The sequence below is a fragment of the Pseudophryne corroboree genome, chromosome 1, assembly GCF_028390025.1.
Source record: "Pseudophryne corroboree isolate aPseCor3 chromosome 1, aPseCor3.hap2, whole genome shotgun sequence".
In the NCBI taxonomy this organism is placed as follows: Eukaryota; Metazoa; Chordata; class Amphibia; order Anura; family Myobatrachidae; genus Pseudophryne; species Pseudophryne corroboree.
In genome coordinates this window covers 38,837,236-38,862,996 of record NC_086444.1, presented here as the reverse complement: position 1 = coordinate 38,862,996, position 25,761 = coordinate 38,837,236, and positions in this window count along the sequence as shown.

The following is a 25,761-nucleotide window of genomic DNA, read 5'->3' as shown; positions in this document are numbered from 1 at the left end:
CCAAACTGCAGAGCTCATTTATGGTTATTCCAGGTGATGGTTTAAGAATTGCAAACTGCCTACTAATGTTTTCATAGGACTTGTTTTATTTCTTCAGCTCTACAAGAAGACAATCTATTATGATATTGACGGTATGGAAAAGGATTTTTTTCTCGCTGAAAAATGTGCTTCATCATCGGTCACTTCCTTGTCATGGAAATGTTTCCATATTTTTGAGTGCCTACTTCACCTGGATAAAGATGGTTCAATGTCATTAGTTTGGCTTCAATTTCAAATTTGTCAAAAGAATCTCTAATTTTTTGGACATATGACTCCAGTGAACTGTAGAGATTCACAACTTCATTGATGCAAAAATTTGTCTTCTCCAAAATCTTACTTATTGCATCCAAACGCTCAAGTACTTTTCCCCATACAACAAGCAATATATTAGTTTCAAAAGCATTAAGTTGCTCTTCCAGAGCTTTTACTTCTCCTCGAGTATTCACAGGTTGTTGTTCTGAGTCCTTCAGTTCATAAAGTTCGATACCAACTTCCTTGTAGCCTCTTCTTAATGCTTTTGTAGCATCAGCACAAGCTGACCAACTTGTGCTAAATAATAATTTTAGGGACAGGTGTCCAGATGCTTGGCTGAGATGTTTAGTAAGTATTTCCCATAGATGAGTTGATGAAGAAAAAAGGTGTAAGGGTGCTCCAAAAAATGCAAGCATGATACAGCTGTTACACAAGAATCAGCAGCACATGCTCCCACTAGATTGATTGAGCAGAATAAGCTACATACAGTGCACATTCTTGCTTGCAAGCCATTGTATTTGCATATATTGCTGGCATCGTCATAGCTTTGTCCTAGACAGTTGCAAATGTCAATATTTTCTTCAGAAAGCACTGATAGTAAAGTGTTTTCAAGGTGCTCTCCAGTATGGGAATGTATTGCCACAAATCTTAAAATTCAATCTACTGGTTCATCTTTGTTCACATATCTCACAACTATTGCTAGTTGATCAACATGACTGAGATCTGGAATGGATTCCACAATAACAGAATATTTGGCCAGTTTCAGTTCATGGACTATTGTATCTAAAACTTAAGCTCCCATGAAGGCCAATAAATTCTTCAACTGTGGTTGAGGACATGAAATTATTTACTCCACTTCCTGCTCCTCAATATTTTCAAGAAACTGATCAAATTGGGCAATAAGTTGGACATCAAAGGAAACATCCATTCTGAGGAGAACTAAATAGCTCATCATGGCCCCAAAAGGGTAAACCACGTTCCCCTTGGAACTTGATAAGTTGAACAACTCTCTTTAAGGCCCTAATTCAGACCTGATCGTAACAGAAAATTTGCTAACAGTTGGGCAAAATCATGTGCACTGCAGGGGGGTAAGATGTAACATGTGCAGAGAGATTTAGATTTGGGGGTGGTGTGTTCAAACTGAAATCTAAATTGCAGTGTAAAAATAAAGTAGCCAGTATTTACCCTGCACAGAAACAAAATAACCCACCCAAATCTATCTCTCTCTGCACATGTTAGATCTGCCCCCCCCCCCCCTTGCAGTGCACATGGTTTTGCCGAAGTGCTAACAAATTTGCTGTTATGATCAGGTCTGAATTAGGCCCTAAGACTGCTCTCCAGTATTTTTGTTCATTATACATGCGTAAAGCAAGGGCATGGTCTATTCGGCAAATATGTTTGGCCATGTTAATTTCATTACACAGCTGCGATGATCACTTGATGTTTCCTTGTTCCTTAAACCTTGTTCCTGCATTTTTCCGATCATTAAATCCTGCTGCTGCAAGGGCATGTGACGTATTGCTCTACAGTTTTCAAGGGGTGCAAAATACTGTGCCTTTTGATTTAGAATATACTGTATAAGCTAATCACGGTGAACACTTTCACCATTAATTTTTCTCCAAAATAGATCTGGAGTCAGAAGTCGTGTGCCATCAATATAGATTCTCCTCGATGCTGAATAATCTGACCAAGTATTTTTTAATGGATTGCAGGAAAAATATTCTCTCATGGATTCTGTAATATTATTACCCAGTCCCCAGTTGGTGGGATCATGAGAATAACTAAGGGTGTGTACACACGGTGAGATCCTTGCTATGCCCGATTTTCACTTACGATTTCCCTTGAACTCCCCGGAGCCCAGCACCACCGATTTTGACTAACTTTTCTTGAGATATGGACTATGTGTGCTTACGATTTTGGCTTATGTGAGATTTTGGCTTATGTGAGATGTCATTGACATGTGAGATGAACTAGATAGTACACCGATCTAGCAAGGATTGACTTGCCTGCACAGTCTATCTTTTCTTGCGATGCTGACCTGGCGGGACCGCGCATCAGGATCGAATCGGGATCGCAAGGTGACTTTCACCTTGTGATCTGCACAAACTTTTCTTGCGATTTTGACTATATAGTCAAAATCGAAAGAAAATATCTCACCGTGTATACACACCCTTATAATGATATCCTCTATAGATTTTCTGGATGTATCTTGTGATCTTGAGAAGGCAGTAGACGATTGCTGAATGTTCTCGGTCTACAGATCTGCAATTTCTTCAACAAAAGCAGAAGAGATCTGTTGTATATTTGCTGTGTCTCTCTCATGGGATGTTCCAGACTGCAGGCTTGTGGTATTGGAGGTTTCTTCTGAGCTGGATGGGCAAGTATCCTGCTGTACACCTCTATTGATGTCTGCAGTGATACTGCTCTGAGTAGTTCCTGGTGCATCAAATCCAGGTTCTGGATCCTTAGAAGACACTGTAGGAATCTTCGGGGTTATGAAAGACTGAATTAGCTTTTGTTGTTTTAGTGCTTCCTTTTCCATCTCTCTCTTCTTTCATTTAGCAGATCCAGATGCGTGTGTAGACATCCTGGTTGATAGATAATATAAAGCAATCTCTCTTATGACAGTATGTTATAGACTTCCTACACAGGTCCAGATTTATCAAGCCTTGGAGAGTGATAAATAGCATGGTGATAAAGTACCAGCCAATCAGCTCCTAACTGCCATGTTACAGGCTGTGTTTGAAAAATGACAGGTAAGAGCTGATGGGTTGGCACTTTTATCACCGTGCTATTTATTACTCGCCAAGGCTTGATAAATCTGGGCCACAATAAGAAAGAACAATTATAATTCCGTTATCAAAAGTATACCACATATTATACCTGTATTTTCCTGCTGAAAATGCCATCAAAACAGCAAAGTCATATGGAAATGTACAATATATATGTTATACTTACACAGACAAATGCAGCACTTACTGGGGAGGGGTTCCGTATAAATATATATATATATATATATATATATATATATTAGTGATGAGCGGGTTCGGTTCCTCGGGATCCGAACCCCCCCGAACTTCACCCTTTTTTTCATAGGTCAGAGCAGACTCGGATCCTCCCGCCTTGCTCGGTTAACCCGAGCGCGCCCGAACGTCATCATCCCGCTCTCGGATTCTCGCGAGATTCGTATTCTATATAAGGAGCCGCGCGTCGCCGCCATTTTTCACTTGTGCATTGAAAATGATAGTGAGAGGACGTGGCTGGCGTTCTCTCAGTTTCTGTGTTCAGTGTGCTGCAAATATCTGTGCTCAGTGTGCTGCAAATATCTGTGCTCAGTGTTCTGCAAATATCTGTGCTCAGTGTGCTGCAAATATCTGTGCTCAGTGTGCTGCAAATATCTACGTTCTCTGCCTGAAAAACGCTCCATATCTGTGCTCAGTGTGCTGCAAATATCTGTGCTCAGTGTGCTTTATTGTGGGGACTGGGGACCACCAGTATTATATAGTAGGAGGACAGTGCAGAGTTTTGCTGACCAGTGACCACCAGTATTATACGTTCTCTGCCTGAAAAACGCTCCATATCTGTGCTGCATTGTAGTATATAGTAGGAGGACAGTGCAGAATTTTGCTGACCACCAGTATATATATAGCAGTACGGTACAGTAGTCCACTGCTCTACCTCTGTGTCGTCAAGTATACTATCCATCCATACCTGTGGTGCATTTAAATTGTGTGCAGTATATATATAGTAGTAGGACAGTGCATAATTTTGCTGACCACCAGTATATAATATATAGCAGTACGGTACAGTAGTCCACTGCTCTACCTACCTCTGTGTCGTCAAGTATACTATCCATCCATACCTGTGGTGCATTTAAGTTTTGCGCAGTATATATATAGTAGGAGGACAGTGCATAATTTTGCTGACCACCAGTATATAATATATAGCAGTATGGTACAGTAGGCCACTGCTCTACTTACCTCTGTGTCGTCAAGTATACTATCCATCCATACCTGTGGTGCATTTAAGTTTTGTGCAGTATATATATAGTAGGAGGACAATGCATAATTTTGCTGACCACCAGTATATAATATATAGCAGTACGGTACAGTAGGCCACTGCTCTACTTACCTCTGTGTCGTCAAGTATACTATCCATCCATACCTGTGGTGCATTTAAGTTTTTGTGCGCAGTATATATATAGTAGTAGGACAGTGCATAATTTTGCTGACCACCAGTATATAATATATAGCAGTACGGTACAGTAGGCCACTGCTCTACCTACCTCTGTGTCGTCAAGTATACTGTCCATCCATACCTGCGGTGCATTTAAGTTTTTGTGCGCGGTATATATATAGTAGTAGGACAGTGCATAATTTTTCTGACCACCAGTATATAATATATAGCAGTACGGTACAGTAGGCCACTGCTCTACCTACCTCTGTGTCGTCAAGTATACTATCCATCCATACCTGTGGTGCATTTAAGTTTTTGTGCGCAGTAAATATAGTAGGAGTACAGTGCATAATTTTGCTGACCACCAGTATATAATATATAGCAGTACGGTACAGTAAGCCACTGCTCTACCTACCTCTGTGTCGTCAAGTATACTATCCATCCATACCTGTGGTGCATTTAAGTTTTTGTGCGCAGTAAATATAGTAGGAGTACAGTGCATAATTTTGCTGACCACCAGTATATAATATATAGCAGTACGGTACAGTAGGCCACTGCTCTACCTACCTCTGTGCCGTCAAGTATACTATCCCATCCATACCTGTGGTGCATTTAAGTTTTGCGCAGTATATATAGTAGGACAGTACATAATTTTGCTGACCACCAGTATATAATATATAGCAGTACGGTACAGTAGGCCACTGCTCTACCTACCTCTGTGTCATCAAGTATACTATCCCATCCATACCTGTGGTGCATTTAAGTTTTGCGCAATATATATAGTAGGAGGACAGTGCATAATTTTGCTGACCACCAGTATATAATATATAGCAGTATGGTATAGTAGGCCACTGCTCTACCTACCTCTGTGTCGTCAAGTATACTACAAAAGTTCAGTAAAATGACCCAAAAATCTAAATTAAAAGCGTCTGATGAGAAGCATAAACTTGCCAATATGCCATTTACGACACGGAGTGGCAAGGAACAGCTGAGGCCCTGGCCTATGTTCATGGCTAGTGGTTCAGATTCACATGAGGATGGAAGCACTCATCCTCTCGCTAGAAAACTGCAGTGCCACTCCTAGATGGGCCAGGTGTTTGTGTCGGCCACTTGTGTCGCTTAGCTTAGTCACACAGCTACCTCATTGCACCTCTTTTTTTCTTTGCATCATGTGCTGTTTGGGGACTATTTTTTTGAAGGGCCATCCTGTCTGACACTGCAGTGCCACTCCTAGATGGGCCAGGTGTTTGTATCGCCCACTTGGGTCGCTTAGCTTAGTCACGCAGCTACCTCATTGCACCTCTTTTTTTCTTTGCATCATGTGCTGTTTGGGGACTATTTTTTTGAAGTGCCATCCTATCTGACACTGCAGTGCCACTCCTAGATGGGCCAGGTGTTTGTGTCGGCCACTTGGGTCGCTTAGCTTAGTCACACAGCTACCTCATTGCACCTTTTTTTTTCTTTGCATCATGTGCTGTTTGGGGACTATTTTTTTGAAGTTTTGAAGTGCCATCCTGTCTGACACTGCAGTGCCACTCCTAGATGGGCCAGGTGTTTGTGTCGGCCACTTGGGTCGCTTAGCCTAGCCATCCAGCGACCTTGGTGCACCTCTTTTTTTCTTTGCATCATGTGCTGTTTGGGGACTATTTTTTTGAAGTGCCATCCTGTCTGACACTGCAGTGCCACTCCTAGATGGGCCAGGTGTTTGTGTCGGCCACTTGGGTCGCTTAGATTAGTTATCCAGCGACCTCGGTGCAAATTTTAGAACTAAAAATAATATTGTGAGGTGTGAGGTGTTCAGAATAGACTGGAAATGAGTGGAAATTATGGTTATTGAGGTTAATAATACTATGAGATCAAAATGACCCTCAAATTCTATGATTTAAGCTGTTTTTGAGGGTTTTTTGTAAAAAAAACACCCGAATCCAAAACACACCCGAATCCGACAAAAAATTTTCAGGGAGGTTCTGCCAAAACGCGCCAGAATCCAAAACACGGCCGCGGAACCGAATCCAAAACCAAAACACAAAACCCGAAAAATGTCCGGTGCACATCACTAATATATATATACATAGGGAAGCGGTTAAAATACCATCAGTTGGGATCCCGGCAGTCACAATGCCGATAACGGAATCTCGACTAGCAGTGAAATGCCGCTACCACAATACCGGTGCCACAGGCTATAACCTGTAGAAAGTGCAGCGAGCCTCCACACCCGTGGCGTGGCGAGCGCAGCAAGCCTGCAAGGGTCTTTCTAGCGCTCGCCCCACTGCCGGCATACTGGTGGGATTCCAGCATTTGGATGCCCGATGTGGGGGGGGGAACAAGTGCAACGAAGCCCCATGAGGGCTCGGTGGCGATCACCACGCTGCAAGGTCAGTGACGACCCGTGGACACCCATGAGTGGGAATAGTCCCTGTTGGTTGGCATGCCGACTGTCGGTTTAGTGACGGTCCATGATGTACAGATGGAGCCTTGCTCATCTATCCCTTTAATAGGAAAAACTGAGCCAGGGCAGTCGGCCTTATTCCCCTGCTGTAATGACATAATCCCCTGCTGTATTGTTCTCTCTTTATTGTATTGCAGCTGAGAACAATAGATGAAATGTTTATACTAATAAGCCTTGGTGCACCTAGGTGCAGCAGAGAAGGCTAGATGAGTGAGGCTCCATCTGTAGGTGCCAGTATTGTGACCTGCGTTCTCCTGACCACCGGTCACATAACTATATCCCGTTGCTGCCCCTGTACACATATACAGTATACATAATTGTCTCTGGCAACATATTTCCTGTAGCAGCCTTTGGAGTTCTTGGTGAGAATATCTGTATCTGGGTGAGTCATTATCCATCAAATTGAAATATGCATTTAGTAAAAATGTAATTGCTGCAATAGCAGGGTGACGCCCCCATCCTGATGTCATACATGCTGCTACTGGAAGAGATATCTAACAGATTAGTTATTTACAACTTACTTCAGCATTATATTAATTTACCCTGCACTACACTGTAAATTACTAAACTTCTATTCTCTGACTCCGTTGCATTTCTGTGGCAGTTTCTCTGAGAAAATCACAGATCTATTGTCCAGACTAAAAGAATTTGCTGACTAGAAAAGTGACCACATGCTGGCTTAATTGTCTGATTGGTGTTTTAGCCAGTCAGTATAGTGAAAGAACAAACTACACTTCTGTTTCTGTCTTCATCAGTAGTTTTTCTGCCCCTTAGCCAGGGCAGTTTCTTGGGGCAGGCGAGCAGTGCAACCGCACTGGGCGCCCGCCGTGGCACTAACTGTGGCTCCCTGCTTCCCCCTTCTATTTCTCCCAGAGTAACCCACTCGGGGGGCGGAGTTTCACGGAATGACGCGGTTGCGTCGTTACGTCACGACGCAACCCTGTCACTCCGCGAAACTCCCCCCCCCCCCCAGCGGAGTACAGAGGGGGATCCAAGTTAGGAAGAGGGAAAGGCCGGCGCGAGGAGCGACTGGTGAGGCGGGCCGAAGAGCGGTAATTGCCTCTGTAAGTATTCTCTTTCTCTCTCTCAATGTGTAAAATGGGGACACCTGCCGTAATGTGTGAAATGGGGACTCTTGCCTGCCGTAGTGTGGGGATTTAATGTATAAAGGGCATTGCGGTGTGTGGCATAATATGGTGCAGGGGGCATTACTATGTGGGGCTTAATATGGTAGAATTTTTTTTTCCCTGTGGTGGTCGTGATCTGTTGGAGCAGGGTCAAAAACTGGATTGTGAGGTAGTCTTTTCAGACGAGGCCATGCCCATTTAAATGAGGCCACACCCATTTAGATGAGTCCACGCCCCCTTCTCGGGCGCGCGCGCAAGTTTTGTTTTTTTTCATCTAGGTGTGTGTGTGTGTGTGTGGGGGGGGGGGGCCACATTTTTTTATGTCATGGGGGGCGCATTTTTAAATCTCGCACTGGGAGCCAAATTGGCTAGAAACAGCCCTGCCTTTAGCTGTGAAATTGCGGCAATCTGTTAAGTACAAAACTTGGATCACTTCTTCGTTACATATTTAACAAGAAAAAACAAATTTCCCCAGCACACCATAATGAACCAGGAAAAGGGACGTTCATCCTACATGATAATAGAAATGCAGAGATCTCACTCACATACTGTACATTTGCAAACACTAAGGTGTATCTGCTCTGGTGGTCCGACACTATATGATAATAGCACCTACTGTGGGTCATATGATTCTTGGAAAGAAGATTCTACAGTCGTAACACAAAGTCCGCTACAAAGGTGATGTTCTCGAAGACCGTTTTATGGCACAGGTCATACACCATGACAACACTAAGCACAGCAACAAGACACAAGGTAGTCTTGTGTCAGATCTTGCATCAGCAAGATCTCTCCCAGGCAAAGATTTCAAAGCAAACTCGGGATTCAAGATGTACTATTCAAGCTCTTTTGAAGAAGCACAAAGAAACGGGCAATGTTGAGGACCGTAGATGCATTAATCAGCCAAAGAAACTTAATGCATCAGATGAAAGACACATCATGCTTACTTCCCGTCAAAACTGGAAGAAAACAATATGATACATCAGCCTCCTGGCACTATCTGTTTCACTAGTGGACATTTGCTTCACTACTTCATATTTCCCACTAGTGACTCTGACTCTTTGGGTGGAATTCAAATGTTTGAAAAGTCGGTTGGGTGTCTGTTTTTTCCTGTCTATTAGATAGCAAAAAACAGACTCCCAACTGACTTTTCAGACAATTGAATCTCCCCCTCTGTGTCTACCCACTTACTGGGTACAAGCTCATTGATTGCTGTTACCCCCTACTCTCCCCCCAACCCATAATTGCTTGCTTCTACAATTCATAGTGAGTCACTCTATCTTACCCTTTACTCCTCCCACCCAGGGCCAGCCTCACTAAGTAAATTCATGGCAACCCACTGGAGCATTATCTGGAAGAGCAGGGAGCAAGTAGAGCACCCCCCTCCCCCGTACCAGAGCATTACCTGGAAGAGCGGGGACTGGGAGCCAGTAGAACACTCCCCCTTCCCCTCCCACCAGAACGTTACCTGGAAGACCGGTGAGCCGGTAGATCACATTGACACAGTGCAGGCTCAGCCCCTTCAGTGTTGTACTGGCTGGCTCTGGTACAGTGTCTCTCGGCATACTGACGTCAAATCACTGGAGACACTGTACCACAGTCATCCGTTGCAAGGCTGAACGGGCTGAGTTGGCACTGTGTCAGTGTGCTCTACCTCTTCCTGACTAGTGAGGAGCTCCTCGACGGCCACTGTTAAGGAACAGCTGAGCCGGCGAGGAGGAGGGTGGAATTGTGCCAGGGGACTGTGTGTGGGAGCCCCTAATGTGTGGGGGCAGAGGGACGACCGCCCTGTCGCCCCTCCTATAATCTGGCTCTATTCCTAGTTTCAGTAGCTTTGGTTTTATTATTGTGTTTAGGGTTTTTCAGTGTATTTAGGTAATATTAATGTCATTGTGTTCTTATCACTGTACAATGCTGTGGACCCCAGATGGCGCCTTCAAAATAAAATATAATAATAATAATACTACTACTAATAATAATAATAATAATAATAATAAAACTAGAAGAACCTTTAGCAAGCAGCTTACTGGCTTATTAGATGAGAGTGTTCTTTTTCAAATGAAGCAAATAAAAACAGTACGACAAACATAAATAACAATGGGACTTGCCCTGGTGGAATCTTACTTCATTAGAGTGCAATGACCTCAGACACAGACAGGAACAAAGTAGCAGGCTGCAGTAACATAGGACGCTATACTAGATGCTTATTATCTCATTGAAACACAACGTCCGTAATCAAACGACCATTGTTCATATAAAGGATTTTGCGATATTTCAAAATAAAAAGCTGACAAAGTGACTTGATGTTTTATAAGATATAATTTTAATCGTAGCAAATAGTTATATACTGTAGGAGCAATCAGCGGTTTGGCCGGCAGGATCACTTACGGTGACCAGCAAGCTGTCATCTATTTCGCATTAATAAAAGTGCTAGCATAAGTACACAGGGCCGTTTCTAGACAATTTGGCTCCCAGTGCGAGATTTCAAAATGTGCCCCCCCCATTGCTATAAAAAAAATTGCGTGCCCCCCCATATAGCCATAAAAAGAAAAAGCATGCGCGCGCGCTCCCGACAAGGGTGTGTGGCCTGATTAAAATGGGCGTGGTCTCATTAAAGTGGGCGTGACCTCGCCTGATATCATCACACCCACCACAGGGAAAAATAAAATAAAATAAAAAAAGTCCCCTTTTTATACATTACAGCAGGCAAGTGTCCCCATATTACACAGCGCGGCAGGCAAGTGTCCTCATATTACACAGCGCGGCAGGCAGGTGTCCCCATTGTACACAGCGCGGCAGGCAGGTGTCCCCATTTTACAAAGTGTGGCAGGCAGGTGTCCCCATTTTAAACAGTGCGGCAGGCAGGTGTCCCCATTTTACACAGTACGGTAGGCAGGTGTCCCCATTTTACACAGTACGGCAGGCAGGTGTCCCCATTTTACACAGTGCGGCAGGCAGGTGTCCCCATTTTACAAAGTGTGGCAGGCAGGTGTCCCCATTTTAAACAGTGCGGCAGGCAGGTGTCCCCATTTTACACAGTACGGTAGGCAGGTGTCCCCATTTTACACAGTACGGCAGGCAGGTGTCCCCATTTTACACAGTGCGGCAGGCAGGTGTCCCCATTTTACACAGTACGGTAGGCAGATATCCCCATTTTACACAGTACGCAGGCAGGTGTCCCCATTTTACACAGTGCGGCAGGTAGGTATCCCCATTTTACACAGTACGGCAGGCAGGTATCCCCATTTTACACAGCGCTGCAGGCACGTGCCCCCATTTTACACAGTGCGGCAGGCAGGTATCCCCATTTTACACAGTACGGCAGGCAGATATCCCCATTTTACACAGTACGCAGGCAGGTGCCCCCATTTTACACAGTGCGGCAGGCAGGTATCCCCATTTTACACAGTGCGGCAGGCAGGTATCCCCATTTTACACAGTGCGGCAGGCAGGTATCCCCATTTTACACAGTGCGGCAGGCAGGTATCCCCATTTTGCACAGTGCGGCAGGTAGATATCCCCATTTTACACAGTGCGGCAGGCAGGTATCCCCATTTTATACAGTACGGCAGGCAGGTGTCAAGTGGGGGGGAAGGAAGGGGGAGAGAGAGAGAGATAGATATAATACTTACATCTTCCCGCTCTTCGGGTCCCGCCGCCTCACGTCCCTCGCGCCGGCCGCCTCCTCCTTCCAGGCTTATCTCCTCTCCTCCCTCTCCCCGAGCGCTCCTGCTCAGGGGGCGGGGCTTCGCGGAATGACGCGTTTGCGTCGTGACGTCACGACGCAAACGCGTCATTCCGCGAAACTCCGCCCCCAAGCAGGAGCGCTCGGGAAGAGGGAGGAGAGGAGATAAGGAGTCACAAAGTGCCGCTCACTCAAACAATCCATAGCACTATATTTTCCCTAGTACTCCTTATACACCTTATGCCACACAATAGTACCCCTTATACACATTACGCCACACAGTAGTACTCCTTATACACATTATGCCACACAGTAGTACTCCTTATTCAAATTATGCCACACAGTGGTATCCCTTATACACATTATGGCCACACAGTAGTATTCCTTATACACGTTACACCACACAGTAGTACTCCTTGTACACATTACTCCACAGAGTAGTGTCCCATTATACACATTATGCCACACATTAGTATCCCTTATACACGTTATGCTACACAGTAGTGTCCCTTATACACATTATGCCACACATTAGTATCCCTTATACACATTATGCTACACAGTAGTATCCCTTATACACATTATGCCACCAAGTAGTATTCCTTATACATGTTATGCTGCACAGTAGTATTCCTTATACACATTATGCCACCCAGTAGTATTCCTTATACACCTTACAGCACACAGTAGTACTCCTTATACACCTAATACCACACAGTGGTACTCCTTATACACATTATGCCACACAATTGTGCCCCTTAAACATGCCACACTGTAGTAATGGCACTTCCACATTACATTCACACAGTAGTGCCCCTTACACATTACCCCCACACAGTAGTAGTGCTCCTTACACATTACCCCCACACAGTAGTAGTGCCCTTAAACATTATACCCACACAGTATTAGTGCCTCTTACATATTATACCCACACAATATTAGTGCCCCTTACACATTAGTGGCGCTTACACATTATGCCCACAATGACATAATGGTAAATTCATCCATGGTTAGCTGACCATAATGGTTGCAATAATAAAGTACCTGCAGCTGCCTTTAATAATAAAGTACCAGTGAGTCTGTCTGTATGATCATATTTCTCCTTCTGACTCTCACCCCAACAGTGTCTGTCATGAACCGCAGATGTCCAACCTCCCTACCTCTACTAACTTTGGCCTCGCCAATCAAGCAGATGCCTTCACAAACATTGTTAGGATTTGGGTAAAAATAATCCCACACCCAAGAGGTTGCTTTTTCGGTCTTATGCCCAGGCATTACAATGGGTTTCTTTTTATCATGGGCAAGAAGTGCAGCCACTGGTGGCTGACAAACACAAACAACATCATCAACATGCTCATCTTCAGTGTCAGATAGTAGTAGCACACACTTATCCTGCTCATCCTGTTCCACTTCCACACAAGCATCCTCAATTTCTATTATGTCCTCATCGCCACATGTGCCGATGATGAAGAAATTGAAGGAGGTGAAAGAAATTTCTCTTTTGCCTCACAAATAGCTAATGTGGACTCCCCTAAATGTTCCTCAGGGATGTCTGATGGTTCTGGATGCACAGTTTGTTCTACTGCCTTAGTGGTTATCATTTTTTTGACACTTGTTTAAGACTCTGAGTGAAAAGCTTTATGCCCTTGGCCATCGGCCTTAGTAGATGATGTTGATGGACTTGTATCACAGATGAGCTCTCCTCATTTTTGCCTTTAATAGGATTAACTGAGCAAGTGTAGTCGGACTTAATCCCCTGCTGTAACGACTTAATCCCCTGCTGTATTGTTCTCTCTGTATTGTATTGCAGATGAGAACAATAGATGAAAGGCTTATGCTATTAAACCTTGGTGCACCTAGGCACAGTAGAGAAGCCTAGATTAGTGTGGCTCCATCTGTATCATGACTGGTGGCAGCAGCTGCAGCACTAGTATGTGCTTTCTGCTCTCCACTCAATTGTTCTTTCTCCATGTCTATCAACAAATATGAATAATCTAACTCTGCGGTTTACTTTCACCGACAGTGTCACACAATACTGTATGAGTCAGAATATATATTACACTACAGTTCACTTCCATTTACAGTGTCACACAATATGTGTATGATACACTGCAGTCTGACTGGCAGTGTCACAGAAAAATAATAGTATAGTATAGTACACCGGAGTGGAGTGTAGCACAAATAAATAAATAAAAAATATATATATGACCCCCCCCCCCCAATTCTGTTTGTGGCTTTACATTTATTACACTGGGGTTGCACCCCTAGTTTGGCAGAGCACCACTGGATGGACTTTACAGCACACCTGGGGTCAGACCACCTGCAGTGCCACACAATACGTGTATCATACACTGCGATCTGACCACCAGTGTCACAGAAAAATAATAATATAGTACACTGGGGTATAGCACAAAAAAAATATAATACACATATATATTATTTTCCAATTATATTTTAAATTTGTTCTTATTTTTAAAACCCTCTAAGCGGGTGATTGTTCATTGGGAGGGATGAACCAAAGGTTTTGCATTGTGTGCCAACATTTTCACCTTAAGTGGGGCGAGAGGCTGCACACAAAAATGCATCTCACCTGAAAAAGCAAGGTAAGTTGTTTGGAATTGTATTGCAAATTAAATTTGCAGTCTGAGTTTACTGGGAGAACACTTCTGAACACCCAACTCGCACCTACTTGGATTGACCCCCTAAGTCTATTGCAATCTCCGCTGATTATAATTCAGAAAAAAAAAATATTATGTAGGCTCATGACATGTTGTGATAGAAATACTGTGTTACATTTTGACAGATTTTATCTGTACTCTGCTAAAAATTCCATTCCAAAGTCGGTTTTCATGACTGTGAAGTATTGTGTATGAACTGGACAAATGTCATGATAGACTCCAGAAAATGATTGATAATTTTTTAGGAACCTACTGTACTGTACTGTACAGCATTTAAAAAATGAAGGCATTTCTGAATATATTTCATAACATAAATCAAAGATTTATTTGCAGGGCAACCTTCTGTGACTAAATCCAGCGTCACTAAGAGACAGATTACAACAGTGGTTCTCAAACTGTGGGCCTAGGCCTCTGGCAATTTGCAGGGGTGTCATGGGTTGGTGGTCCAGGACCAATTCAAATTATTTATGGTCAATGTAATAGACAAAATCAGTGCTGGTGGTTTCCAATGATAACATATGTGGACAAACAGAAGTGAATCTTGTCCCTCACCACATACCTGAACCTAAGGATGACAAATAAACACAATTTATGTAATTTCGTATTTTTTTCTGAATTTCTGAGACACTTTTGGCCTAGGGGGGGGGGGCGTGAAAAAAATTCTGATACTGTACTCTAGGGCGCCGTGACTCAAAAAAGTTTGGGAACCACTGCAATACAGTATGATTTTTTCTCTCTCTAAAACTAAGAATAAAAATATTTGAGCAACCCCATTGGTTGAATATTATTTACATTTTTGTTTTCTTTTTGTTCTGGAGATAATATTTTACAGCTTGTAACTTTTATCACATTACTTTTTTATTGCTTGTCTTTCTTTTTGAAGTTATGGATTTAATATGCAGGGGGCAAACACAGATAAGTGGTCTGGACTCTGCAAAATAACCAAATGCAACACCTACCAGCCCCATCTGACTAGTATTCAATGAAGAGACTGCTTTTGTGACATGTATACAATACAGAAAACACCAGTGGTCGAAGTTAAAATTTTGAAGTGAGGGTATGGAAAAGTGAAGGTTGTAATTAAGCAGGCAGAGATCCGCATAGGCTCGAAGCCACATAAACACCCTGAATTTTTCTGACATGTGTTGAGGATAGGCAGGGCTAGCCTTAGTGATTGACAGTTGTGGTCAGGTGACAGATGGGTGCCTATTAGGGATATGTAGGAGGAGTATACACAGGGGTATATAGTCCTGGGATTTGGCAGCCATCTTCCTCTTGCCAGTTTTCTTGGATGGTGGTAAGAACATACTGTCAGCATTTGTCAAGTATCCTCCTCCTTTATATACTGCATATATTACTGCTCCCTCTCCTGATACTACTGTACGTGTGCGCTTTTATTAGGTGTCATTTAAGTTTACAGCAGCAACATGCCCCGTCCCAAGAGAACTGCGCCCCCCCCCCCCCCCGCCGCCTGGCTGAGGCCGCCCGACTGCTCGCAGCAGCGGGCTATCGCCGGCCGCGGGTGCGCGCGGTCCCCCCCTCTGCTTCGCCGCCCGCCGGAGACAGTGTCCTGCTCTCCACGGGCGGCGGTGCTTCCCCGCGACGGCCGTTCTCGGAGCCCGTCGCAGCGGCAGAGCCGTGCGCGCCGGGGCTCAGGCCTCCACGGGCGATCAGATGCTCCTCCACAGGGCCGCAGTTGGCGGGACACGTGACCCAGCGGGCGGGTGCCGCGACTCCACAAATGGGAGCGGACTGACGGGGCTCTCACCATCCAGCTCCCCTGCGGGTGCCTGGCTGGTGCAGGATTTAGTGTCCCTGCCTTCTGGTGCAGGGACAATTCGGGGTGCATGGCCTACGTTTGCGCAGTCGCAAACCGTTTTTCCCCCGCGGTTTCCATGGGTACCAATGTCGTGGCGGGCAGCGGGGTGTCGGGCGTCGGCGGGCAGGCATCTGGGATTTACCCGGGGGCGCTCCCGGTATCCCAGATACTGCTGCCGCCCGTGAGTGGCCTGTGGCCCAGTGAGTCGACGCCATCTGCTGGCCAGCTCCTGGTGCAGCAGATGGGGTCAGGACCAAGTTCCATGGCCGCTTCATTTGCGTACCGGGGCGGCACGTATACATCTTCGCCCGCGGGTTTCCTTCCGGCGGCTTCGGTGTCGGTGGCCTGGTCGGGGTCACTGCAGCTCCCGGTCATGACTTCCGGGGCGGCACCCGTATTCCGCGGGGTTCCGGCCCCCTTTTCGTCCACTTATTTGCCGGCGGCGTTTACGCATGCGCAGGGATCGGTGACCTCCTGGCCCACGCCGAGTGGTCCGGGTTTTGCGCAATAGGGGGGTTCTTACACCGGGGGTTTTACCCCAGGGGCTCTCGGGCAGACGCCTTACTGGGCGGCGCCGTTTTCTCAGGCTCCGTCCACTTGGCACGCCGGTTTTACTTCCCCGGGCACATGGCCTCCAGCGTCTGGCGCAGCCGTTGAGATGGCGGGCGCCGCGGCATTGGGCATGCCCGCACTCGGTTCACGGCCCCCCCTTGCTGCTCCCCCTCCCCCGCTACCTCCGGTTCCCCCCCCGGAGGTGGCTGTTTTTGTGCCTCCCCCCCCCCCCCTTCTGTTTCCCCACCAGGTGCAGGTACGTCGAGGGGGGTCTCTCCCCCGGGCGGATCGTCGGGGGCCACGACGGCAGCAACATCCAGCGAGGCACAGACAGGAGCGGCGACGGAGGCTGAACTAGTGGGGACGGGGGGATCTCGGGTCCCTGAAGAGGTTTCATCCGGCCCCGCCACCGCGGCAGTAGAAGCGGGCGGTCCTTCTGGAACGGGTGAGACAGTTAATTCTTCTTCTGATAGCTCTTCTTCCAGCTCCTCTTCGGATACTAGGTCTTCCGAGTCCCCCAGGCGCCCGCGTAAGTTAGCTAGGCTCATTGCGCATCGCTTGCACAAGAAAAATAAGAAGGCCAAGGGCGCATTTGCGGCAGCCACACAGGACCCTCCGCGTTTTACGGAAATGGTGCACTGCGCAAACACTGCGGTCACCAGGGGTTTACGTAAACGGATGAGGGAGAAGATTAAGAAAGGTAAATACGTCGACATGTTCACCCTTACGGATGACATGCGGAAGGCGTTCGATAAGGCCAAGAAGGTTGGGGGCATTGGCGAGAATGCATTTCGCAATTTTCACCAGTGGCTCCGAGGGTTTTTAGTGTTCACGGCGTGCTACGCCGAGACGAGGCCTGCGGAATATCACAACACGGTCAAGTATTTGTACCTGGTGCATGAAATGTACTTGACATCCAAGGGTTACGCGTGGCGGGATTACGATGAGAAATTCCGTCGTAACCAAGACGGGAACCCGACACTGCCCTTGGGGTTCAAGGACGTTGAAGTTTGGTTAGAAGTCACGCAGCATAATAAGCCCCTTCATGAAGCCCAGGGCGGCAAGCCGGGTTTAAGTGTCCGGCCGAGCCCACCATGGGGAATAAAGGGAAATGCTTCGCTTTCAATGAGGGCAAGTGTTCCCGGGGGGCTAACTGCCGTTTTCGCCACTCCTGCAAGGTGTGCGGCGGGGGGCACCGGGCCAAAGATTGCCAGTCCCCTTCCGGGTCCAGGCCCTCTGATGCTGCCGAGGTACCCGGAAGTGAAAAGTAAGGCGTTTTCCCCCATCAACGTCCCCGAATTGACTAAATGGTTGGGCAGTTACCCCGACGTCAATTCGGGGTTGTTTTTGTTGGAAGGTTTCCGTAGCGGTTTCAGGCTTCCCATCTCGGATTCGGTCCTTGTAGTCTCCAGGCGCAATTTAAAATCCGCACGCGATTTCCCCTCCGTGGTCGCCCGTAAGGTCCAGGCGGAAATCGATTTGGGGCGTATGTGCGGCCCTTTCCCGTCCCCACCACTGCCCCGGCTGTGCGTTTCACCGTTAGGGGTGGTCCCCAAGAAAGGTCAGGGGCAATTCCGCCTCATTCAGCATTTGTCGCACCCCCGTGGCAGCTCGGTCAACGACGCTATCCCGGTGGAAGCTTGCAGGGTACGGTATCAATCGTTTGATGAGGCCCTGCGGTTAGTCCAAAGGGCGGGTCCCGGCGCCCTCATGGCCAAGCTGGACATTGAGTCCGCTTTCCGCCTCCTGCCCATCCATCCTGATTCCCTGCGTTTCCTGGGTTTCAGGTTAAGGGGCGGGTTTTATGTAGACAGGTGCTTGCCTATGGGGTGTTCCATCTCTTGTGCCTACTTTGAGAAATTCAGTTCGTTTTTACATTGGTGCGTAGTGTCAGCCTCCGGCCACCCGGGGGTTGCCCACTACCTCGACGATTTTCTCTTTGTGGGTCCAAGGGAGGGGCCGGTTTGCGGGGATGTACTGGGTTTAGCCCAGAGTTTGTTCGGTCGCCTGGGCGTGCCAGTAGCCTCGGATAAGACGGAGGGGCCCACGGTGTGCCTCAGTTATTTGGGCATTGAAATCGATTCGGAAGCCGGTTGCTGCCGGCTTCCGGCCGATAAGGTGCACAAGTTGCTGGGTCTCATAGAGCAGTGCCTCCTCACGCGCAGGGTCAGACTACAACGGGTTCAGTCGTTGCTTGGGTCTTTTAATTTTGCGTGCAGGATCATACCCATGGGCCGGGTTTTCTGCCGCAAGCTTGAGAGATCCATGTCGGGGGTGCGAAAACCTCACCATACGGTTTACATTTCGCGCGAGGTCAGGGAAGATTTGAGAACCTGGTCCACTTTTTTGGTTTCTTTTAACCGGGAGGTGTTGTGGCCAGCGAAGCGCTGTTCCAACGCCGCGTTACAACTTTTTACCGACGCCGCTGGGGGTTCGGGCTTTGGGGCTTTTTTCAGAACAGAGTGGTGCGCCGCGCCTTGGCCTGCGGCATGGGTGACCCGAGGTTTTACAAAGAACTTGCTCCTTCTAGAGTTATTCCCCTTGATAGTGGCTGTCGAGTTGTGGGCACCCAGCTTGTCGGATCGGAGTATTGTATTTCGCTGCGACAATCTGGGCGTCGTGCACGCCGTTAATAACCAGCGCTCGTCCTCTCCTGAGGCTCTGCGCTTGTTGCGTTATCTGGTGCTCAAGTGCTTGAGGCATAACATTCATTTCACGGCTGCGCATGTCCCGGCGGTTGACAATAGAATTGCTGACGCACTGTCGCGTTTTGAGTTCGATAAGTTTAGGGAGCTGGTTCCTGATGCTGCGATTGGGGGTCTATTGGTGCCGCCCTTCCTGTGGAGAATCATTGACTAAGGCCCTCCCCGGTGAGTGGGACTTGCCTATGCGGGCTGGATACCGTTTGGGGTATGGCAGCCCGATATCAGTTGGCTAGGCTTGCGTCTGGTCTAAGGAATATGTTAAGTGTTTTGTTATTGCGCCTGTTGCGCGAACCCGGAAACGTGTTTTACTCGTCGGTTTTTGAACGGCTAGCATTCAGAAATGGAGGGTGTGAAGTGAATTTTTACATTTTCCTCCGAGGGGACCGAATTACAATTGGCATCACACACGGTTCACGGGAGGTTTTTTGAGTTTTCTCCTTCACTCGGGTTCTTAATTGCATGTTTTAAGTTATTTGTTTTTCGATATGTTATAGTGTCTGACGGTAGGAAATTTTCTTTTGCAGCTACTTTGGACGGCTCGGATCAGATTTGGCTCATTGGCCATTCTTTTATTTTTTGGGCGGAGAGGCATCCAATGGCAGGACGAACAGGCGAATAGTTTGGGGACAAGGTAGTTAGATGGTTAGGAGTTAGAGGCTTGCGTTGGATGGGTTTACTTCGCTTGCTGTTTCGCCATGAGCGAAGGTGGGGGCGGCCCGGCTGGGTTGTCATTCACCTCGGGGGGAATGATATGGGGCGGGTCAAAGGCATCGATCTCATCTTGAGTATCAAAGCGGATTTAGTGGCTTTGCGGGCATCCTGGCCCCGGGTGATAATTGTGTGGTCTGACATGGTGCCCCGCTTCCATTGGCAGGGTGCCGTTCGCTTTTCTGCTATCGAGAAAGCGAGGAAGAAAGTTAATTCCGCGGTGTCAGTATACGTGCAGGCGATAGGAGGTTTAGTGGTTAGGCATCCGCTTTTGGTGCTGCACAATGTACAGTTTTATAGGGAAGACGGTGTTCACCTTTCCCCTGCGGGTATTGGTGTGTTCTTGGAAAGTATTTTTAGAGTGCTGTCTGGTTGAATCTCTTCTCCTGTTGTTGGTTGGATGGCGGTCTGCGGTTTTTTGTTAAAATCCTTGTTGTGGCGGAAAGTCGCTACCAGCCAGCGGTCAAATAGTTACATAAGTGGTCACTGTGGGGCACCCCCTTTTGATTGAACAGCGAGTATGCCCTCCCCTTGCGGGTGGACTACGGATGTTCCCGTGCGGGTTCGTCCACGGCTCTGCTAAAGTAAGGGGGGTGAGCCTGCGCAGTGCGGGTTATGTTAAGGAGGCGGTTGTGAGGCCCCTCCTATTTTATGGTTTATTATAGTTGACTGGTGCTGGTGAGTTGGTAGCGCCTTTTTCTTGCCATCCTCCAATATTCTTAGTTTAAACGACAGGTCACCAAACAATAAATATCTGTTTGACCTTTTAAATCTAGCAGTTGGTGTCCGTGTGTTTATTTCTTAGTGATAAGCTAGCTAGTTATAAATGTTAAGTTCGTCGGAATAAAGTCATGGGTGGTTTATGTGCATGCTGAAGCGTGGCCACTCAAAGGGGGCGTGTCCTTAAGTGTAGTGTACCACATCATATACCCCTTATACACATTATTCACCTCAATAGTTGGACCCCTTATACTATCTAGTACTGGTTCCCCTTATACATTATGCCACACTGAATGAGGCAAAATTCCCACAGAATGAGCCAAAATTCACAATACGCCACACAGAATGAGCCAAAATTCACAATATGCAACACAGTATGAGCCAAATTCACATTATGCCACACAGTATGAGCCAAATTCACATTATGCAACACAGAATAAGCCAAATTCACAATATGCAACACAGAATAAGCCAAATTCACATTATGCATCACAGTATGAGCCAAAATTCACATTACCCCACACATTATGATCCAAAATTCAAGGACAGGGAGAGTGACAGCAGGAACATAGGGACAGGGAGAATGACAGCAGGGACGTAGGGACAGGGAGAGTGACAGCAGGGACATAGGGACAGGGAGAGTGACAGCAGGGACATAGGGACAGGGAGAGTGACAGCAGGAACATAGGGACAGGGAGAGTGACAGCAGGAACATAGGGACAGGGAGAATGACAGCAGGGACGTAGGGACAGGGAGAGTGACAGCAGGGACATAGGGACAGGGAGAGTGACAGCAGGGACATAGGGACAGGGAGAGTGACAGCAGGGACATAGGGACAGGGAGAGTGACAGCAAGGACATAGGGACAGGGAGAGTGACAGCAGGAACATAGGGACAGGGAGAGTGACAGGGATAGTAACAGCAGGGACAGTGACAGAGAGTGACAGCAGGGAGAGTGACAGAGAGAGTGACAGCAGGGACAGGGAGAGTGACAGAGAGAGTGACAGCAGGGACAGGGAGAGTGACAGAGACAGTGACAGCAGGGACAGTGACAGAGAGAGTGACAGAGGGAACAGGGAGAGTGACAGAGAGAGTGACAGCAGGGTCAGGGAGCGTGACAGCAGTGACAGATGGACAGAAAGAGTGACAGAGGGACAGTACCTAATGAGCAGCGGACAGGGCTGTGGTCCGCAGCGGATCAGAGCCTGAAGTCGGCAGCGGTGAGGAGACGCCCTGGGCAGTGGTGGTGACCAAGAGAAGACCCTGGGTGGCAGTGCGGAGGACGACATGGGCGGCAGCGGAGGAGGACGTGGGCAGCAGTGGCGAAGAGGAGAAAGCCCAGGGCAGCGGCGGTGTGGAGATGACCTTCGGTCCCTATGACTGCGGCACCACCATTTAAAATTTCCCATGGATCGGCAGCCAATCAGGAGAGGCTGCACAATTCCAGCAATTGACAGCGAGAAATTTGAAAGGTGGAGGCGGTGGGAGTTGGTGCTCGAAGTGTTGGTATGCCATACTGGTGTATACCGGCCCACTTCGAGCACTGGAAAACACAGTGGTATAACTTTATCCCAGGTGCCCAGAGGCAAGCTAGATCTTGCCCCCCCCTCACCCCCATATGCCAAACTGTTATTGCTCATGTTCACTTTAACTCATTGATACAGATTCTTGGACTGCTAGTCTGACACATGCACAGAGTGAAATCTCAGACAATGACGAATGTACAGTAGCAGAAAAATTGCTGATTCCATCTGCAATTTTTGTGATTGCATGACTCTGCAAACTCACCAAATACAATACCTACCAGCCCCATCTGACTAGTATTCAGCTCATCAAGCATGGCTACATCGAAGGTGGCGGCGCCCGACATGACTGGGGGCGCCTGCACCTAGGCACACCAGGGAGTGCACAGAGACGATTAGCATGGCTCCATCTGTAGATCTTGCCCACCGTCCCCATATGCCTGATAATACTGAGAGCATTTTAGTGTCCTCCAGACAATACTGAGAACATTTTAGTGACCTCCAGACAATACTGAGAGCAATTTTGTGACTTCCAGACAATACTGAGAGCATGTTAGTGACTGCCAGACAATACTGACAGCATTTTAGTGACCTCTAGACAATACTGACAGCATTTTAGTGACCTCCAGATTATACTGAGTGCAATTTTCTGACCACCAGACTATACTGAAAGCATTTTAGTGTCCTCCAGACAATACTGAGAACATTTTAGTGACCTCCAGACAATACTGAGAGCAATTTTGTGACTTCCAGACAATACTGAGCATGTTAGTGACTGCCAGACAATACTGACAGCATTTTAGTGACCTCTAGACAATACTGACAGCATTTTAGTGACCTCCAGATTATACTGAGTGCAATTTTCTGACCACCAGACTATACTGAAAGCATTTTAGTGACCTCCAGACAATACTGAGAGCATTTTAGTGACCTCCAGACAATGCTGACAGCAGTTTTGTGACTGCCAGACAATATTGAGAGCATTTTAGTGACCACCAGTCAATACTGAGAGCATCTTAGTGACTGCCAGACAATACTGACAGCATTTTAGTGACCTCCAAACAATACTGAGAGTAATTTAGTGACCACCAGACAGTACTGAGAGCATTTTAGTGACCACCAGACAATACTGAGAGTAATTTAGTGACCACCAGACAATACTGAGAGCATTTTAGTTACCTCTAGACCAGTGGTTCTCAAACTCGGTCCTCAGGACCCCACACAGTGCATGTTTTGCAGGTAACCCAGCATGTGCACAGGTGTATTAATTAATCACTGACACATTTTAAAAGGTCCACAGGTGGAGCTAATTATATCACTTGTGATTCTGTGAGGAGACCTGCAAAACATGCACCGTGTGGGGTCCTGAGGACCGAGTTTGAGAACCTGTGCTCTAGACCATAGGTTCTCAAACTCGGTCCTCAGGACCCCACACAGTGCATGTTTTGCAGGTAACCAGCAGGTGCACAGGTGTATTCATTACTCACAGACACATTTTAAAAGATCCACAGGTGGAGCTAATTATTTCACTTGCGATTCTGTGAGGAGACCTGCAAAACATGCACTGTGTGGGGTCCTGAGGACCGAGTTTGAGAACCTGTGCTCTAGACAATACTGAGAGCAATTTTGTGACCACCAGACAATACTCACAGCATTTTAGTGACCTTCAGACAATACTGAAAGCATGTTAGTGACTGCCATACACCACTTAAAGCATTTTTTGACAAGAAGACAATGGCCCTCATTCCGAGTTGTTCGCTCGGAGTTTTTCATCGCATCGCAGTGAGAATTCTCTTAGTGCGCATGCGCAATGTTCGCACTGCGACTGCGCCAAGTAACTTTACTATGATGAAAGTAAGTTTACTCACGGCATTTTCATCGCTCCGACGTTCGCATTGTGATTGACAGGAAATGGGTGTTACTGGGCGGATGCACGGCGTTTTAGGGGCGTGTGGCTGGAAACGCTACCGTTTCCGGAAAAAACGCAGGAGTGGCCGGAGAAACGGTGGGAGTGCCTGGGCGAACGCTGGGTGTGTTTATGACGTCAGCCAGGAACGAAAAGCACTGAACTGATCGCACAGGCAGAGTAAGTCTGAAGCTACTCAGAAACTGCTAACTCGTTTGTAATCGCAATATTGCGCGTACGTCGGTCGCAATTTTAAGAAGCTAAGATTCACTCCCAGTAGGCGGCGGCTTAGCGTGTGTAACTCTGCTACATTCGCCTTGCGAGCGAACAACTCGGAATGAGGGCCAATATGGATAGCATTTTTGTGATCATCATATATTATACAGGCCATCAGTGCCCACCCTATAATGCAGAGTATTGCAGGGCCCACCATATAGAGAATGTTGCAGTGCCTGTCCGGGAGCTCTGCCTACAAATACAGACCCATATATACAGAGTTATACAGATACTCATATACAGTTACACAAACACGTATACACAGACACATATATAAAGTTACATAAACACATATGCACAGTTACAGGCACACACACACACACACACACACACACACACACACACACACACACACACACACACACACACACACACACACACACACACACACACATATATTCTTATACATATACAGTGACACAAATATATATATATATATATATATATATATAGAGAGAGAGTATGCAGTTACTCAGACACATATATACACAGACATATATAGTGACTCGGAAACATATATACACAGACACATATATAGTTTTACACACACACACACACACACACACACACACACACACACACACACACACACACACACACACACACACACACACCTACTGTATAAGTTATATACTGTGTATATATAAAGACACATATATACACAGGCACACATATACACAAATATATAGTTACAGAGACACACACATACACATCTATCTATCTATCTATCTATCTATCTATCTATCTATCTATCTATCTATCTATCTATCTATCTGTCTGTCTGTCTGTCTGTCTGTCTGTCTGTCTATCTATCTATCTATCTATCTATCTATCTATCTATCTATCTATCCAGACACATATATAGTGCCTAACATATATGCACAGACACATATACAGTGACTCAGACACATATATACTGTACACAAGACCGAAATTGCACCTAATTGAATTGACCCCCTAAGTCTTTTGCGATCTCCGCTGATTATAATTCAGAATAGAAAAATATTATGTAGGCTCATGACATGTTGTGACAGAAATACCGTGTTACGTTATAACAGATTTTATCTGTACTCTGCTAAAAATTCCATTCCAAAGTCAGTTTTCATGACTGTGAAGTATTGTGTATGAACTGGACACACGTCATGATTCC